This window comes from Caretta caretta, chromosome 1 (genome assembly GCF_965140235.1).
Source record: "Caretta caretta isolate rCarCar2 chromosome 1, rCarCar1.hap1, whole genome shotgun sequence".
Taxonomy (NCBI): Eukaryota; Metazoa; Chordata; order Testudines; family Cheloniidae; genus Caretta; species Caretta caretta.
This window is the reverse complement of record NC_134206.1, coordinates 291,917,459-291,929,467: the sequence shown is the minus strand read 5'-3', so window position 1 is coordinate 291,929,467 and position 12,009 is coordinate 291,917,459. Positions and strand designations below refer to the sequence as shown.

The window sequence follows — 12,009 nt, the reverse complement described above, 5'->3', positions numbered from 1 at the left end:
TGCTAGCAATGTTTTCCATGATTCTACCCTTCCTGGTATTGTTAAAAAAAATGTTCACATCTGTTTTGTTGAGAAGCTTTGGAGCTTCATGCTTTGGGGTGTGAACTTGAAATTTGGGAGTGGTGCAGGATGGGGCTGGGGTGTCACTCGGGTGTCATGACTGTGCCTTCTGTAGTTCCTTTGAAAATTCACCTACATTTGGCCTAGTTCTAAGCCTCCAATACAAAAAAAAATCTGTTTGTATATGATCGGTAGATACTTGCCTAGAGTTTAGCAGCTACGTTCTCCAAAGATTCCATCGGCAATGAGCATGCTCCAACCCAGGGCTGCCAAGACTGAGCAAAGCGTCGCCTGCTCAGGCTCCTCCTAGGTGCCGAAGGATAGATACAGTGTCACCGTAAGCGAGATGAAGGATACTACCTCTCTTGTGCTCTCAGTGCTTCTGCTGCAGCGGGCCAGGAAGCGTGACTGGAATGCAAGGGGTGGAAGGGATGACAGAGAATACAAAAAAGGGGGGTAGGATGGTAGGTGGAGAGAAGCTGCGATGGAGTTGGGGGGGGGGAATGGACTGAGGCCATCTAGAGGGATAAGGGGTACAGGAGCTAGGGTGGGGAGCTAGGAGCATAAGTCTAACCACAAGAGAACAGCCCCCTCCAGAACCTGAACACACCACTCCAGCGTCTCAATAGTCTTCGGCTGTTGGCAAGGAGCAGCGAAACCCTCTGGAAATACATGATGGGGAGGGGGTGTCTGCGAAGAGGGATGGCAGTAGTCGGGAGGGGACAGGTGGGCTACAACGACGGACGTTTGGGACTAGGAGGGGATGGCGGGGGAGTCTGAGGCGGGATGGGCGGCGGGGGGTCTGAGGTGCTGGATGGGGATGAGCAGGGCGGCGGGGGGTCTGAGGTGCTGGATGGGGATGAGCAGGGCGGCGGGGGGGTCTGAGGTGCTGGATGGGGATGAGCAGGGCGGGGGGGGGTCTGAGGTGCTGGATGGGGATGAGCAGGGCGGGGGGGGGTCTGAGGTGCTGGATGGGGATGAGCAGGGCGGCGGGGGGGTCTGAGGTGCTGGATGGGGATGAGCAGGGCGGGGGGGGGGGTCTGAGGTGCTGGATGGGGATGAGCAGGGCGGCTGGGGCTCTGAGGGGGATGTCGGTGTCGCCGGATCGGAGCGGGCTGGGGCCTGCCGCAGGGCTCCGTGCGGGGCGGGGCTCCCCCGGCTGGGCCCGGGGAGCCCGTGGGAAGTACCCGCGGGGCGGCACGGCCAGGCCTGACACGCAACGGCACCGCCCCGCCTCCCCAGCGCCGCCGTTGCAGGAAGCCGGAAGCGGCGGGAACAAGCTTTAGCTTGGCAGGGCCGGGCGGGAGTCGCGGACCGCGGCGCTGGGACGGGGCCGCTGTCTGCAGGTAGGGCCGGGCCGGTCCCGCGCGGGAGGGGTGGCGGGTCTCGGCGCTGTGGTGGGAGCCGGGGCTAGGGCCGCTGCCGGAGGCTGGGCTGTGACAAGCCGGGGCCAAGGGGGAAGGGTGCGGGGATCGGGCCCGCCAGTGACTTGCTGCCCGAGCTCGGGACCGAGTCGGGAGAGGGAACAGGAGCTCGCCCGGTGAGCCCGCCGCTCCTGGGGGCGGCCTGGCGGCTCCGCTCCAGCCCCCCAACAGCCCAGCACTGTGCCGGCCCCCCACCGTCCCGGTGACCTGACCAGGCCCCGTGTGCTCTGCCCCCGATGCCGGGAGGGGGCAGGTCAGTGAGGCGCCTTTGGTTCCCCAAGCTGGGCCCTAGTCCTAGGGCAGCGAGCATCAGCCTGGGGCTGCTGGGGCTCGCCTTGGGGTGACAGCGCTGGTGAGTTGTGGCCGCGTGCCTGAGACTTGCAACGTCTTCAACATTAAACGCAGCAAAATCCTTTGGTACTGGAGCGAGAGATTTTACAAGCTGCCTTTAAAGTCTGTCCAGATGGAGGAGGGAGTTGCCCTAGAAGTGATCGGCATGGTGGGAAAGGCATCGAGTTGGTGCCTAGGTGACATGGTTTCCGGCTCCAAGGATGGTATCCTGATTTGTTCATGGATGCATATGAGCTTTAATGCCCTCATCTCAAAACTGAACCACAGTTCATTCACTTATTTCAGGGGTTCTCAAACTGGGGGTCACAACACCTCAGGGCGTCCTGAGGTTATTACATGGCGGGGTTACAAGCTGTCAGCCTCCACCCCAAACCCCACTTTGCCTACAGCATTTATAATGGTGTTAAATATATAAAAATATGTTTTTTAATTTATAAGGAGGGATTGCACCCAGAGGATTGCTATGTGAAAGGGGTCACCAGTACAAAAGTTTAAGAACCACTGAATTATTTTATGTTTTTAAATCTTGTAGCCTCTTCGACTAGGCACCTATGGGGAAAGAGTGGGGGGAAGAGAGGAGGAGGTGGGAACCATTATCTTTTGTGGAATATAAGCTTTCAAACTTTCATTTAAGAAAATAATTCCATCTGTTGGAGTAGTTCCAGTTTTTGGATGTTGTGAAGGCCAAGACTATAACAGGATTAAAAAAAGAACTAGATAAGTTCATGGAGAAGAATAAAAGGAGGCAGCTAGAGACAAAAAGATACCTTTTAAATTTAAAAGGTAATATCCTACTGAGGAAAATAGAAAGGAACATAAACTCTGGCAAGTCAGGTATAAAAGTATAATTAGGCAGGCCAAAAAGGAATTTGAAGAGCAACTTGCCAAAGACACAAACTAACAGCAGATTATTTTTTAAGTACATGAGAGGCAGGAAGCCTGCCAAACATGGGGCCACTGGACAATTGAGCTGCTAAAGGAGCACTCAAAGAAGACAAGGCCACTGCAGAGAAGCTATATTTTCAATTCACCTAATACTATTTTACAATTCACCTAATACAAGTACTGTAGTGCAATCTCTTTATCATGAAAGATTTCAGAGTAGCAACTGTGTTAGTCTGTATTCGCAAAAAGAAAAGGAGTACTTGTGGCACCTTAGAGACTAACAAATTTATTTGAGCATAAGCTTTCGTGAGCTACAGCTCACTTCATCGGATGCATTCAGTGGAAAATACAGTGAGGAGATTTATATACATAGAGAACATGAAACAATGGGTGTTACCATACACACTGTAAGGAGAGTGATCGCTTAAGGTGAGCTATTACCAGCAGCAGAGTGAGGGCAAGGGGGGGAACCTTTGGTAGTGATGATCAAGGTGGGCCATTTCCAGCAGTTGACAAGAATGGCTGAGGAACTGGGGGTGGAGGATAAACATGGGGAAATAGTTTTAGTTTGTGTAATGACCCATCCACTCCCAGTCCCTATTCAAGCCTAAATTAATTGTATCCAGTTTCCAAATTAATTCCAATTCAGCAGTCTCTCATTGGAGTCTGTTTTTTGAAGTTTTTTTGTTGAAGAATTGCAACTTTTAGGTCTGTAATCGAGTGCCAAAGACATTGAAGTGTTCTCCAACAGACTCCAATGAGAGACTGCTGAATTGGAATTAATTTGCAAACTGGATACAATTAACTTAGGCTTGAATAGGGACTGGGAGTGGATGGGTCATTACACAAACTAAAACTATTTCCCCATGTTTATTCCCCCCTCCCTCCCTTGTTCCTCAGACGTTTTTGTCAACTGCTGGAAATGGCCCACCTTGATTATCACTACAAAAGGTTCCCCTCCCCGCCCCCGCTCTCCTGCTGGTAATAGCTCACCTTAAGTGATCACTCTCCTTACAGTGAATATGGTAACACCCATTGTTTCATGTTCTCTATGTATATAAATCTCCCCACTGTATTTTCCACTGAATGCATCCAATGAAGTGAGCTGTAGCTCACGAAAGCTTATGCTCAAATAAATTTGTTAGTCTCTAGGGTGCCACAAGTGCTTCTTTTCTTTTATCATGAAAGTTGAACTTACAAATGTAGAATTATGTACAAAAAAACTGCATTCAAAAATAAAACAATGTAAAACTTTAGAGCCTACAAGTCCACTCAGTCCTACTTCTTGTTCAGCCAGTCGCTAAGACAAACAAGTTTATTTACATTTATGGGAGATAATGCTGCCTGCTTCTTGTTTACACTGTCACCTGAAATTGAGAACAGGTGTTTGCATGGCACTGTTGTTGTAGCCAGTGCTGCAAGATACTGACATGCCAGATGCGCTAACAATGCATATGTCCCTTGATGCTTCAACTACCATTCCAGACGACATGCGTCCATGCTGACGATGGGTTCTGCTCAATAACAATCCAAAGCAGTGCAGACTGACGCACGTTCATTTTCATCATCTGAGTCAGATGTTACCAGCAGAAGAGTGATTTTCTTTTTTGGTGGTTTGGGTTCTGTAGTTTCTGCATCAGAGTGTTGCTCTTTTAAGACTTCTGAAAGCATGCTCCACACCTCATCCCTCTCAGATTTTGGAAGGCATTTCAGATTCTTAAACCTTGGGTCGAGTGCTGTAGCTACCTTTAGAAATTTCACATTGGTATCTTCTTTGCATTTTGTCAAATTTGCAGTGAAAGTGTTCTTAAAATGAACAACATGTGCTGGGTCATCATCTGAGACAGCTATAACATGAAATATTTGGCAGACTGTGGGTAAAACAGCAGGAGACGTACAGTTCTCCCCCAAGGAGTTCAGTCACAAATTTAATTAATGCATTATTTTTTTAACAAACGTCGTCAGCATGGAAGCATGTCCTCTGGAACGATGGCCGAAGCATAAAGAAGGATATGAACCTTTAGCGCATTTGGCACATAAATGTCTTGCGACACCAGTTACAACAGTGAATTGAAAAATACTATTTCTTTTGTTCAATCGTGCAGCAGCCCTAGTTGAAACTATTGTAAAGAACAGAATTATTAGACACACAGATGGATATGATATGTTGGGGAAAAGTCCATGTGGCTTTTCCCCAATCTATTAGAATTCTTGGGGGGGCGCTGTTCAAGAATCATGTGAACAAGGGTGATCTAGTGTATACAGTGTAGTTGGACTTTCAGAAAGTCTTTGACAAGGTCCCTCACCAAAGGCCCTTAAGCAAAGTAGGCAGTCATGGGATATGAGGGAAGGTCCTCTTATGGATTAGTAACTGATTAAAAGACAGGAAATAAAGGGAGAGAGGTAAAAAGTTTGGTCTCCCAAGGATCTGTATTGGGATCAGTGCTGTTCAACATGTTCATAAATGATTTTGAAAAAGGGGTAGACGGTGAGGTGGCAAAGGTAGCAGACAATGCAAAATTACTCAAGATAGTTAAGTCTAAAGCAGACTGGGAGGAATTACAAAGGTATCTCAGAAAACTGGGTGACTGTACAACAAAATGACAGATGGAATTCAATGTTAAGTGCAAAGTAATGCACATTGGAAAACATAATTCCAACTATACCTACAAAATGAAGGGGTCTACATTAGCTGTTACCACTCGAGACAGATCTTGGAGTCATTGTGAATAGTTCTCTGAAAACATCTGTGCAGTGTCTGTCAAAAAACCCCAACAACTAACAGCGTTGGGCAGCATTAGGAAAGGGCTAGATAAGGGGATAGTAAATATCATAATGCCCTATATAAATCAATGGTATGTCCATGCCCTGAATATTGTATGCAGTTCTGGGTTGCCCCTTCTCAAAAAAGATATATTAGAGTTGGAAAAAGTACAGAGAAGAGCAATAAAAATGATTAGGGGGATGGAACAGCTTCCATATGAGAAGAGATAAAAAGGACTGGGAGTTTTCAGCTTAGAAAAGAGACAACTAAGTGGGGATATGATAGAAGTCTACAAAATCATGAATGGTGTGGAGAAAGTGCATAAGGAAGTGTTATTTACCCCTTTACACAACACAAGAACTAGGTGTCACCAATGAAATTAATAGGCAGCAGGTTTAAAATAAACACAAAAAAGTACTTCTTCACACAATGCACAATTGACCCACGGAGCTCGTTGCCAGGGGATGTTGTGAAAGCCAAAACTATGACTGGGTTATAAAAAGAATTAGATAAGTTCATGGAGGATAGGCCCATCAGTGGGTATTATTCAAGATGGCCAGGGATGCTACCCCATGCTCTAGGTGTCCCTAACCCTCTGACTGCCAGAAGATGGGACTGAACAACAATGGGTGGATCACTCGATAAATTGCCCTGTTCTGTTCATTCCCTCTGAAGTGAACAGGATACTGGGATAGATGGACCATTGGTCTGACCCCGTCTGACCCTTATATTCTTAAGATCTTGGGGGCATAGTTCATGTCTTAAGTGTTTGTACAACAACTAGCACATTGGAGGTTTTGGGCATCTTCATAATACAAATGATATTTGCTGGGGAGAAGGCTGAAAAAGCAGAAGCAGAGAGAAGGGCAGCAGACTAGAAGCCAGGAGTTTCAGAGAAAAAGAATGCTCCTCCTTTCTAGTACATTCAAAAGCCCTTACCCACTGGAAACAACAATGGATGAGTTCCCAGGAAGAGTACCTCAGTAGGAATCCCAGCAGCTTTGGTGTGGGGGTGGTCAGAGTTTGCCTTCTCCTTTAGGCATTGCCCCTAGACAGAGGGACCTCTCAGCTTTGTTAAGTCTTCCGGCTATTACAGGTCTGGTAAATTTTTCAAGTCCTAGGTATTATGCATGCAAAGCAAAACTGGGTCAGTTCCTCCTGCTGACTAACATACAAGAAAGAGCACTAAATTTCTCATCTCAACCAAAGCAGTCAATGCAAAATAATCCGCAATCCATTCTTACTATATACAATCCCTTCCTGAATTCACCAAACGCTAACCTGCTGACAAATAGAGCAAACCTCCCCACCAAAAACTGAAAAATGGTCAGGATGCTAAACCAAAACCTAAAATATCAACATATGAGTCATTGGGAAGAACAAATTAAAACAAATAGTAAGCTAGACTGCTTTTAGGTCCCTGTACAGAACTACTTCCTCATCTGTGATCATAAGCTAGAAGTGAAAATGAAACAAAGTTTTTAGAGCTAGTTCAGAAAGGCACAGTCATGCAAGGAGGACAAAGGACAGGTTGAGACAGGGAGACATTCTAATCTAATATCCAAGGTACAAAGACATGTGAGAAATTATTCCTAGCAATTTGAAAAAATAGGTTTAAATGAAAAATCCGCTCCCTAGCTCTGGGGAAAAAGGAGAGAGATTACAGAGAAGGGAATGTGTATCTTTTCCGGCATTTTTAGTATCGGTTTCCTTTTTTCTTAGTTTTTGCCTTACCTTGTATACTTTTCTTTTGTCCTGCTATGTTGTGTACTATGTGCTCTGTTTTGTCCGCTTCTCCCCACAGTTTTAAATGCACTCTCTTTCTGGGTGTCTCCATTTTAGTAACATCAGTCAGTATCCTAAATCTCTAAGGGAGAAAAGAGTGAGTGGATTTGGGAAGAGGAGGAGGTGGTAAAGACAGAGAAAAAAGAGAAAGTAATAGATGCAGCATACACATAAAAAGAAACATTCTGAACTATTGTAAGAAAAAAGGTGGAGTGAAGCCAGAATGGGAAAGGAAGTAAAACAAAAACAAGGGAAAGATGTAGCAAGTTATATTTTTAGAAGTTAAATAGAAAGTTGATTGAAGATTGTTAAAAGCAGATCAGAATACAACTGCGTTATTCCTTTAAATTGAGGGTTGTGATGTTGGGGGAATGGTTATTTTTCACCTTGGATAGGGTGAAACCAGAGTAAGTTGCAACGGTGTATTGTATTTATTTAGGAAGGAATATATGGGCCCCAGGAACAAAGGTGTTAATATGACCAAATAACTGTCCAACATGAAACAGTTTTCAATAAAGTTCAAGGTTTGGAATGCAAAGATCTGAGCCTGCTTAAAACCATGGCAAACTCATTATTAAACATTTAAAACCCCTTTATTAAAGATATAGGGGGAAAAGAGAAAGTTAGAGCATTTGAAATGTAAAGTATTAAGTAAGTCTTTCATTTAAAAAAAAATCCCTTATTCCCTTTCCCTTTAGCTGTGGAGAGTCCTTAGAAGATTACAAAAATAGAAAAAAAAAAACCCTTGTGTGCAGTCTTTTAGATGGTATTGAAGATTGTAATTACTGTTATTTTTGGGAAAAGTTAGCTGAGATGGGCTGGAGCTGGCATTATTGCTGTTATGAATGTCCATTCGTAGGAAAACAAAACACACACAGAAAAGGAAAGAAAAGAACAGCAAAGACAGAAAATGCAGCATCTGTCTCTGGTGTTGTTTCTCACTTACAACCTCACTGCTGGAAAAAAAAACACAGATGTGGCACAGTGTTTTCAGCTGCTCTGAGACCTGACATACTTGTACCAGCATCAGGCTGTTCAGGGTATTGCTTTTAGCTTCCTTTTTCTGGTTACAGGCTTATAGCAGTGTTGCAAACTAAGCGTCTGCTTAGCCAGCCAAGACTGTATATTAAACAGAAGGAAAAAGGAGAGATAGGAAAGAGAAGAAATACAGTGGTGAAGGAAAATAACACACAAGGAGGGGTGACGACAAAGTCACATCTCAGGTAGTGTTTGGGATTCAGCAAGTGACGGTGGCAGTTTCATCTGGTTCCCTCTCTTTGGAACTGATGTCCTGATCAGACATTTCTCAGAATTAGTATAAAGTAGGTCTGGGGACCCAGGAGACAGTTGGGATGGCAGCCATGATGGTGAAGTTTCTTCCTTCCCCTCTCTTGTCTTTCAGCCAGCCAGCGTTCACCAGAGCCAGCTTTTCCTCCTGAAGTCTCTTTTTGAAGACCCCAAAAGGGAGTGATGGGCAGAATAGCTCAGTGGTTCTCAATCAGGTGTACACATACCCCTGGGGGTATGCAGAGGTCTTCCAGGGAGTACGTCAACTCATCTAGATATTTGCCTAGTTTTACAACAGGCTACATAAAAAGCACTAGCAAAGTCAGTAGAAACTAAAATTTCAGAGGCAATGACTTGTTTATACTGCTCTATAAACTGAAATGTAAGTACAGTATTTATATTCCAATTGATTTATTATATGATAAAAATGAGAAAGTAAGCAATTTTTCCGTAATAGTGTGCTGTGACTCTTTTGTATTTTTATGTCTGATTTTGTAAGCAAATAGTTTGTGAGGTGAAACTTGTGATACAACTTGCAAGTCATCAGCCTCCTGAAAGGGGTACAGTAGTCTGGAAAGGCTGAGCACCACTGGAGTAGCTCATCATCTCTCCCCCCCCATTAGGCCTAATTTCCAACAAAACCATTTTGTTCTTTTGATTTCCAGTCCAGCACTTCTCTTGTTTACCAGCCATGACCTTAACATAGTTCTTGAATTAGATCAGTAGGCCTTTTTGTTTAGGTTAATACAGTCTTACTCCCTTTTACACCTTCTCGCGTCAACATTTGTTGTTATGGGTTACTGAGACATTTTATAAACTTTCTATAACTATTTACAGTTGAACTCACAATTAGGGTAAATTTGTAGGCCCAGTCATCACAAGTGCAAGCTCTTGTTTGCACCAAGGCTCCACATGTACATAAAGCATTTCCACTGGTGCAGCTATATCAGTGTGGTTACATCAGTACAAATATCCTAGGCTTAGATCTGATTCCTATTTTCACTGTTTGAGATTTTTGTCAATATTTTGTACCATATTGTAAATGGTTTCCTGTCTGCTAGATTTTTGTCATCCATCAAATGAAGTCCTAGATCTGATCTCGTGATATACTGTTTTGTAGGGTGCTATGGCTCAGGCAATTTTTTCTATTGGTGTTGGCATACATTACCTTTAAAAATAAGAGGGGAGGAGGACAAGGGACCTCTTATGTAAAAATGTCACATTAGTATCTATTGGGCTGTGAGATGATCACTTTCTAGTCAGCTATTAAATTGTTTAGTTTCTGAATAAAATTGGTAAGACAGAATTCTTTGTGTACTTACTATCTATGTGCACTTTTCTGCTGAACAAACAAGATTCAGTAGATTTGACTCTTGGCAAGAGGTAGTCAAGATAGCATCATGCAAAGCATCAATCCCATCTTCACTATGTCCATGCCACCTGGCGCATCACAGGTAGTGTGTCTCATTATCTGGAAGACATTTTTAGTCCAGTGTTTTTTCAAGCTTTTTCATAGCATGGACCTTGTTTTAATACAGAAACTGCTGCAGATTGCCTCAGGGACCTGTCTCCTGCCATTCAGGTCTGCATAACATTTCTTTTGGCATCTACAGCAGTTACCAATATGGGAAAATTATGTTTGACTAGTATTTTAGGTACTTTTAGTAGAGCTGGTTGAGAATTTTTGAAGTTTTGGTGAACAGATGTTAGAGAAGATTTCCACTGCTTTTTGATGAGCTGTTGTTCTGAGTTTTCTTTAATGCCTTTTAGCAGCTTGAGAAAAGGAGGAGGACCCACCAGCATCATGTGACCAGCCAGCTTGCTGTCTTTTGTGCTATATGGAGCTCTTCTTCCCTAGCTCCTGTGTTAAGAATGAGTAATGATGGAAATAGATAAAATACAGTAGATTGGAGCTGCTTCATAACATTGGATCTATTTTGCAAGAATTCCAAGTCTTTACCTGGTATCTCCGTATTTCACACATTACAAGATGATTGGACTTGTCTAAATGCCTTGGGACTGGCTTATAAGAAACACTTTACACATAGTAATGTACCTTAATAAGAATCTAATATTAGAAATTATTACAAGTAGAAACTTGTTCAGCCAAAATAATTTGAAAATTCCTGTTTTAATGCTGTGTTGCCCTGAGTACTGTTAGAAAGGCAGGCTCCTGCCTTGTGCTAAGCACTATAATGTGACTGATTAACCGTACTTGATATTGCAGCACAACTTCCTCCATTCTATTGATTTTCCTGTGGTAAACCCCCTTCTGTGTTGTTACAGACTTTCTTTGCTGTTGTATAAACCAATGATTTCTTCAAACAGAGCTGAACATCTTAGGTGATAAATATGTTTCCCTTAGATCTCTCTAAAAACAGGAAGTGCTTTTATCTCTTCTTCCTGTTATCACAGGGCTTGATAGTGCTTTTCATAAGAAGAGTAAAGAGGCTTTTCTTGGGGGGCTGGCAGGGAAGGGGCGATAGGGGGGAAAAAATCCTGATACGATGAATGACAAAACTGAACTAATTCAGGTTATCCTTAATTCTGAAGAGTTCATAGTTTTGCTGTTCCATAATTTATGGTAACTTACTGTTTTCTTTAGGCATTGAGAGATATTACAGTGTTTGGAGACACTGTAATAGCTGGTTGTATTGGGCTTCTGCTGAAACAATAAGATTATAGTATTGGTTGTGTATGAAAAATTAGAGCTTTGCTTTAATTGAAACAGATATGTTGTGGGCCTTTTTAAAATTTGGACAACTTAGAATTTTGTATTAAAAATCAGGAATTAACTCATAATACAATTGAGTTCTATTATTAATAATTGTGGGAAACTATCCAGGAAAATGCTGCTTATCTGGCACACCTGTCGTCAGAAGCAGTTTATAATCCATCTGAGGGCTAGGAATGGGACTCTGGTTGCTGACAATTTTCCTGTCTACCATGGTAGTATAAGAGAGTTGAGCCTGTTATCATCTGTACCTTTCCGAGGACAGCATATAGGGTGACTTTTATTTATGTTACTTAGGCCCTGATTCGGTAGGCTACTTTATTCAGGTGCCAGGGTCTGCCTGTGCAAAACATGGGCATTCTGTTCTATATCAGTCTTTATACCGTCTGGCTCCTCATTGTAGTATCTGAGCGCCTTCCAGTAGTTCATGTTGTCTGTTCTCTCATCCTCGCCTCAGGTGGAGGAGCATGTGCAGTGGAGTGTCTTGTTTTGGTAGAGATTATGGGTTGGTTTGTTTTTTATACATATATCTGTTATGTGTTTTTATTAGAGAAGGTGAGGTGAAAGAAGTGTGCTTTGCAGTTGAAGTGGAAAGTGGCAGGGTTTGGGGTAGTCCTTAGTTCTTGGGGGATGGGGGAGGTCATTCCACAGTCTCAGACTGTCCCCAAGAAAGTTCTGTCTCCCACACAAGTGAGCTTTACTGTGGTTGTAGAATTCCA

The 12,009-nt window shown here is 43.6% G+C and overlaps 1 protein-coding gene across 4 annotated transcripts in view; it reads left to right on the top strand.

The window, feature by feature from the left end:
* Positions 1-391: 391 nt before the first annotated feature.
* The window catches only part of TBK1 (TANK binding kinase 1), a 55,888-nt gene continuing 44,270 nt past the window's right edge, over positions 392-12,009 (top strand). Inside the window, exons 1-2 of one of the 4 annotated variants that reach the window (XM_048835921.2) lie at positions 1,238-1,406; positions 8,672-8,938. The gene's annotated coding sequence lies outside the window, so the exon portion shown is untranslated. Of the gene's footprint in view, positions 525-1,237; positions 1,407-8,671; positions 8,939-12,009 lie in introns of those variants that run through there. The other 3 variants (XM_048835922.2, XM_048835919.2, XM_048835924.2) reach the window with 3 other exon arrangements.